The sequence below is a fragment of the Lolium rigidum genome, chromosome 6 (genome assembly GCF_022539505.1).
Source record: "Lolium rigidum isolate FL_2022 chromosome 6, APGP_CSIRO_Lrig_0.1, whole genome shotgun sequence".
In the NCBI taxonomy this organism is placed as follows: Eukaryota; Viridiplantae; Streptophyta; class Magnoliopsida; order Poales; family Poaceae; genus Lolium; species Lolium rigidum.
In genome coordinates, this window is record NC_061513.1 from 41,395,692 (window position 1) to 41,403,521 (window position 7,830).

Sequence of the window (7,830 nt, forward strand, 5' to 3'; positions counted from 1 at the left end):
GGCTTGCCTCTGATGTTAATCTTTTAAAATTGAAAGTTATGCCTAATAATGATATTGATAATAAGATTACTACTACAGCAAATGCCATCCAAGTTAGAATTAATGAGAATATAAGATTAATGGCTGAACTGCGTGCTAGGTGGGATAGAGAAGAAAATGAAAAACTAGCTAAAGAGAATAATGTAGCTAAAGTTTGGACTATTACCACCACTAGTAATGCTAATTCTTCACATGTTGCTGCACCTCCTACTATCAATGGTAAAATAATTGGTGTTGGCAATGTTTCTACTCCTAGTGCGAAGCGTACAAAACTGCCTGAAATTGCTAAAACTGTTGAAACTGCTTGTGATAAAACTGCTGAAATTTTTTCCAACCTTGGGAACAATGATCCCATTGCTGTAGCTCATAATGATTTAGATTTTGATGATTGCCACATCTCTGAAGTTATAAAGTTCTTACAAAAACTTGCTAAAAGTCCTAATGCTAGTGCTATAAATTTAGCCTTTACAAAACATATTACAAATGCTCTCATAAAAGCTAGAGAAGAGAAACTAAAACTTGAAACTTCTATTCCTAGAAAGTTAGAAGATGGTTGGGAGCCCATCATTAAAATGAAATTCAATGACTTTGAATGTAATGCTTTATGTGATCTTGGTGCAAGTATTTACTGTTATGCCTAAAAAGATTTATGATATGCTTGACTTGCCACCATTGAAGAATTGTTATTTGGATGTTAATCTTGCCGATAATGTTAAAAAGAAACCTTTGGGGAGGATTGATAATGTGCATATTACGGTTAACAATAACCTTGTCCCCGTTGATTTTGTTGTCTTGGATATCGAATGCAATGCATCTTGTCCTATTGTGTTGGGAAGACCTTTTCTTCGAACCGTTGGTGCTGTTATTGATATGAGGGAAGGTAATAATAAATACCAATTTCCTCTCAAGAAAGGTATGGAACACTTCCCTAGAAAGAGAATGAAGTTGCCTTTTGATTCTACTATTAGAACAAGTTATGATGTTGATGCTTCTACTCTCGATGTTACTTGATTTGCACTTTACGCGCCTAGCTGAAAGGCGTTAAAAAAGCGCTTATGGGAGACAACCCATGTTTTTACTACAGCAATTTTTTGTTTTGTTGAGTCTTGGAAGTTGTTTACTACTGTAGCAACCTCTCCTTATCATGTTTTTGTGCCAAGTAAAGTTTCTATGTCAAAGTTGATGTTATATTTGGGATCGCTGCGCAGAAACAGCATTGCTGTCTGTCACGAATCTGGGCACAGTTCTCTGTAGAAAATTCGAAAAAATCTGCCAATTTACGAGCGTGATCCTCAGATATGTACGCAACTTTCATTAGTTTTGAGTTTTTCCATTTGAGCAAGTCTGGTGCCAGCTTTAAATTCGTCTTTACGGACTGTTCTGTTTTTGACAGATTCTGCCTTTTATTTCGCATTGCCTCTTTTGCTATGTTGGATTTATTTCTTTGATCCATTAATGTCCAGTAGCTTTATGCAATGTCCAGAAGTGTAAAGAATGATTGTGTCACCTCTGAATGTGTGAATTATTAATTGTGCACTAACCCTCTAATGAGTTTGCTTGAAGTTTGGTGTGAAGGAAGTTTTCAAGGGTCAAGAGAGGAGAATGATATACTATGATCAAGAGGAGTGAAAGCTCTAAGCTTGGGGATGCCCCCGTGGTTCACCCCTGCATATTCTAAGAAGACTCAAGCGTCTAAGCTTGGGGATGCCCAAGGCATCCCCTTCTTCATCGACAACATCATCGGAGTTCCTCCCCCGAAACTATATTTTTATTCAATCACATCTTGTGTTCTTTACTTGGAGCGTCGGTTTGTTTTTGTTTTTGTTTTTGTTTGAATAAAATGGATCCTAGCATTCACTTTGTGGGAGAGAGACACGCTCCGCTGTTGCATATGGACACATGTGTCCTTAGGCTTTACTCATAATGTTCAAGGCGAAGTTTCTTCTTCGTTAAATTGTTATATGGTTGGAATTGGAAAATGCTACATGTAGTAATTCTAAAATGTCTTGGATAATGTGATACTTGGCAATTGTTGTGCTCATGTTTAAGCTCTTGCATCATATGCTTTGCACCCATTAATGAAGAAATACATAGAGCTTGCTAAAATTTGATTTGCATATTTGGTCTCTCTAAGGTCTAGATAATATCTAGTATTGAGTTTTGAACAACAAGGAAGACGGTGTAGAGTCGTATAATGTTTACAATATGTCTTTTATGTGAGTTTTGCTGCACCTGTTCATCCTTGAGTTTGCTTCAAATAACCTTGCTAGCCTAAACCTTGTATCGAGAGGGAATACTTCTCATGCATCCAAAATCCTTGAGCCAACTACTATGCCACTTGAGTCCACCATACCTACCTACTACATGGTATTTCTCCGCCATTCCAAAGTAAATTGCTTGAGTGCTACCTTTAAAATTCCATCATTCACCTTTGCAATATATAGCTCATGGGACAAAATAGCCTTAAAAACTATCGTAGTATTGAATATGTACTTATGCACTTTATATTTTATTAAGTTGCTTGTTGTGCGATAACCATGCTTCGGGGAACGCCATCAACTATTGTTGAATATCATGTGAGTTGCTATGCATGTCCGTCTTGTCTGAAGGATCTATCATTTTAGTGGTTGGAGCATGCAAAATTGTTAGAGAAGAACATTGGGCCGCTAACTAAAGCCATGAATCATGGTGGAAGTTTCAGTTTTGGACATAAATCCTCAATCTCATATGAGAATAATAATCATTGCTACATGCTTATGCATTTAAGAGGAGTCCATTATCTCGTTGTCCATGTTGTCCCGGTATGGATGTCTAAGTTGAGAATAATCAAAAGCGAGAAATCCAAAATGCGAGCTTTCTCCTTAGACCTTTGTACAGGCGGCATGGAGGTACCCCTTTGTGACACTTGGTTGAAACATGGCATGCAAAGATCCGATAGTCCAAGCTAAGTAGGACGAGGTGCGGACACTATTAGTATACTATGCATGAGGCTTGCAACTTGTAAGATATAATTTTCATAACTCATATGCTTTATTACTACCGTTGACAAAATTGTTTCATGTTTTCAAAATAAAAGCTCTAGCACAAATACAGCAATCGATGCTTTCCTCTTTGAAGGACCATTCTTTTACTTTTATTGTTGAGTCGGCTTACCTATCACCCTCCACCTTAAGAAGCAAACACTTGTGTGAACTGTGCATTGATTCCTACATACTTGCATATTGCACTTGTTATATTACTTTATATTGACAATATCCATGAGATATACATGTTATAAGTTGAAAGCAACCGCTGAAACTTAATCTTCCTATGTGTTGCTTCAATACCTTTACTTTGATTTATTGCTTTATGAGTTAACTCTTATGCAAGACTTATTGATGCTTGTCTTGAAGTACTATTCATGAAAAGTCTTTGCTATATGATTCACTTGTTTACTCATGTCATTACCTTTGTTTTGATCGCTGCATTCATTACATATGTTTACAAATAGTATGATCAAGATTATGATGGCATGTCACTTCGTAAATTATCTTTGTTATCGTTTTACTCCGCTCGGGACGAGCGTAACTAAGCTTGGGGATGCCGATACGTCTCCAACGTATCGATAATTTCTTATGTTCCATGCTACTTTATTGATGATACCTACATGTTTTATGCACATTATATGTCATATTTATGCATTTTCCGGAACTAACCTATTAACAAGATGCCGAAGAGCCAGCTTGTCGTTTTCTGCTGTTTTTGGTTTCGAAATCCTAGTAAGGAAATATTCTCGGAATTGGACGAAACTTTCGCCCTGGGGTCCTATTTTTGCACGAAGCTTCCAGAAGACCGAAGAGATAACGAAGTGGGGCCACGAGGCAGCCAGGGGATAGGGCGGCGCGGCCCAGGCCCTGGCCGCGCCGGCCTGCCCCCTGGGCCCCTCGTGTGGCCCCCTGACCTACCCTTTCGCCTACTTAAAGCCTCCGTCGCGAAACCCCCAGTACCGAGAGCCACGATACGGAAAACCTTCCAGAGACGCCGCCGCCGCGAATCCCATCTCGGGGGATTCAGGAGATCGCCTCCGGCACCCTGCCGGAGAGGGGATTCATCTCCCGGAGGACTCTTCATCGCCATGATCGCCTCCGGAGTGATGAGTGAGTAGTTCACCCCTTGACCATGGGTCCATAGCAGTAGCTAGATGGTCGTCTTCTCCTTGTTGTGCTTCATTGTTGGATCTTGTGAGCTGCCTAACATGATCAAGATCATCTATATGTAATTCTATATGTTGTGTTTGTCGGGATCCGATGGATAGAGAGTACTATGATTATGGTGATTATCAATCTATTGTTTATGTGTTGTTTATGATCTTGCATGCTCTCCGTTATTAGTAGAGGCTCGGCCAAGTTTTTACTCTTAACTCCAAGAGGGAGTATTTATGCTCGATAGTGGGTTCATGCCTTCATTGACACCTGGACAGGTGACAGAAAGTTCTAAGGTTGTGATGTGCTGTTGCCACTAGGGATAAAACATTGATTCTATGTCTAAGGATGTAGTTGTCGATTACATTACGCACCATACTTAATGCAATTGTCCGTTGCTTAGCAACTTAATACCGAATGGGGTTCGGATGATAACCCGAAGGTGGACTTTTTAGGCATAGATGCGATTGGATGGCGGTCTATGTACTTTGTCGTAATGCCCAATTAAATCTCACTATATTTATCATATCATGTATATGCATTGTTATGCCTTTCTCTATTTGTCAATTGCCCGACTGTAATTTGTTCACCCAAGATGCTTTTATCTTATGGGAGAGACACCTCTAGTTAACTGTGGACCCCGGTCCTATTCTTTACATAGCATACAATCTACTGCAATTGCGTTTTACTATTTTCTTGCAAACAATCATCTTCCACTCGATACGCTTAATCCTTTGTTACAGCAAGCCGGTGAGATTGACAACCTCACTGTTTCGTTGGGACAAAGTACTTGGGTTGTGTTGTGCAGGTTCCACGTTGGCGCCGGAATCCCCGTTGTTGCGCCGCATCACATTTCGCCACCATCAACCTTCAACGTGCTTCTTGGCTCCTACTGGTTCGATTAAACCTTGGTTTCTTTCTGAGGGAAAACTTGCTACTGTGCGTATCATACCTTCCTCTTGGGGTTCCCAACGAACGTGTGAGTTACACGCCATCAGGCGGCGCGCCCCCCCTCCTGGGCCGCGCCGCCGCCATGTGTGGGCCCCCTGTGTCCCCTCTCTGGCGGCTCTCAGGTGTTCTGGAAGCTCCCGGGGATTCTAAGATGCTGGGCGTTGATTTCGTCCAATTCCGAGAATATTTCCTTACTAGGATTTCTGAAACCAAAAACAGCAGAAAACAAGAACTGGCACTTCGGCATCTCGTCAATAGGTTAGTTCCGGAAAACGCATCAAAACGATATAAAGTGTGAACAAAACATGTAGGTATTGTCATAAAACAAGCATGGAACATCAGAAATTATAGATACGTTGGAGACGTATCAGCATCCCCAAGCTTAGTTCCTACTCGCCCTCGAGTAGGTAAACGATAACACAAATAATTTCTGAAGTGACATGCTACCATCATAATCTTGATCAACATTATTGTAAAGCATATGACATGAATGGAGTGATTCAGAGCAATATCTATAGGTTGCTAACAAATAGATAACATATAGCAAAACTTTTCATGAATAGTACTTTCAAGACAAGCATCAAAAAGTCTTGCATAAGAGTTAACTCATAAAGCAATAAATTCAAAGTAATGCATCGAAGCAACACAAAGGAAGATATAAGTTTCAGCAGTTGCTTTCAACTTTCAACATGCATATCTCATGGATAATTGTCAACATAGAGTAATATGATGAATGCAAATAAGCAAGTATGTAAGAATCAATGCACAGTTGACACAAGTGTTTGCTTCTAAGATGGAAGGAAATGGGTAAACTGACTCAACATAAAGTAAAAGATAGGCCCTTCGCAGAGGGAAGCAGGGATTAAATCATGTGCTAGAGCTTTTCAAGTTTTGAAATCATATAGAGACATTAAAAGTAAAGTTTTGAGAGGTGTTTGTTGTTGTCAACGAATGGTAATGGGTACTCTAACTACCTTATCAACCATACTTTCAAGAGCGGCTCCCATGAAGGACGTTATCTCTACCAGCAAGGTAGATCATCACTCTTCTCTTTTGTTTACACATGTACTTTAGTTTTATTTATTAGATGACACTCCCCCCAACCTTTTGCTTACACAAGCCATGGCTAACCGAATCCTCGGGTGCCTTCCAACATTCACATACCATGGAGGAGTGTCTATTTGCAAATTTAAGTTGCTTACCGATAGATCGGAGCAAAACATGTGAAGAGAATTATTAATGCAAGTTAATTAATTGGGGCCGGGAACCCCGCTGCGCACTTTTTGCAAAATTATTGGATAAACGGATGAGCCACTAGTCCATTGTGAAAGTCCGTCGAAGTAAATGACAAGATCGAAAGATAAAACACCACATACTTCCTCATGAGCTATAAAACATTGACACAAATAAGAGATAATAGCTTTTGAATTGTTTAAAGGTAGCACATGAAGTATTTACTTGGAATGGCAGGAAATACCACATAGTAGGTAGATATGGTGGACACAAATGGCATAGGTTTTGGCTCAAGGTTTTGGATGCACGAGAAGTATTTCCTCTCAGTACAAGGCTTTGGCTAGCAAGGTTGTTTGAAGCAAACACAAGTATAAACCGGTACAGCAAAACTTACATAAGAACATATTTCAAGCATTATAAAACTCTACACTGTCTTCCTTGTTGCTCAAACACTCTTACCAGAAAATATCTAGACCTTAGAGAGACCAATCATGCAAACCAAATTTCAACAAGCTCTACGGTAGTTCTCCACTACTAGATTTAAACTACATGATGCAAGAGCTTAAACATGATATATGAGAGCTCAAAACAATTGCCCAGTATCAAATTATTCAAGACCATATGAAGCATTTTCTGATTCCAACCAAATAGCAACAAGTGAAGCGATCAACTTTCGCCCTTGAACATTAAAAGCATAAACGAAGAACATAGTGTTCATATGAAAAAGCGGAGCGTGTCTCTCTCCCACACAAGGATGAACTTATTCATAAAACTAAGATAACCAAACAAAAATAAAAGCACACACAGACGCTCCAAGTAAAGTACATAAGATGTGACTAAATAAAAATATAGTTTCACTAGAAAAAACCTGATAAGTTGTCGATGAAGAAGGGGATGCCTTGGGCATCCCCAAGCTTAGATGCTTGAGTCTTCTTAAAATATGCAGGGATGAACCACGGGGGCATCCCCAAGCTTAGACCTTTCACTCTTCTCGATCACATTATATCACCCTCTTCTATTGACCCTTGAAAACTTCTGCCACACCAAACTTCAAGCAAACTCATTAGAGGGTTAGTGCATAATCAAAATTCACATGTTTAGAGGTGACACAATCATTCTTAACACTTCTGGACATTGCACAAAACTTCTGAAAGTTAATGGAACAAAGAAACTCATTCAACTTAACAAAAGCGGCAATGCGAAATAAAAGGCAGAATCTGTCAAAAACAGAACAGTCCGTAAAGACGAACCTGAAAGGGGCACTTAACTTGCTCAAACGGAAAAACTCAAAACTAATGAAAGTTGCGTACATATCTGAGGATCACGCTCGTAAATTTGCAGATTTTTTCGATTTTTTTACAGAGACTTGTGCCAGAATTCGTGACAGACAGCAATGCTGTTTCTGCGCAGCGATCCCAAATATAAC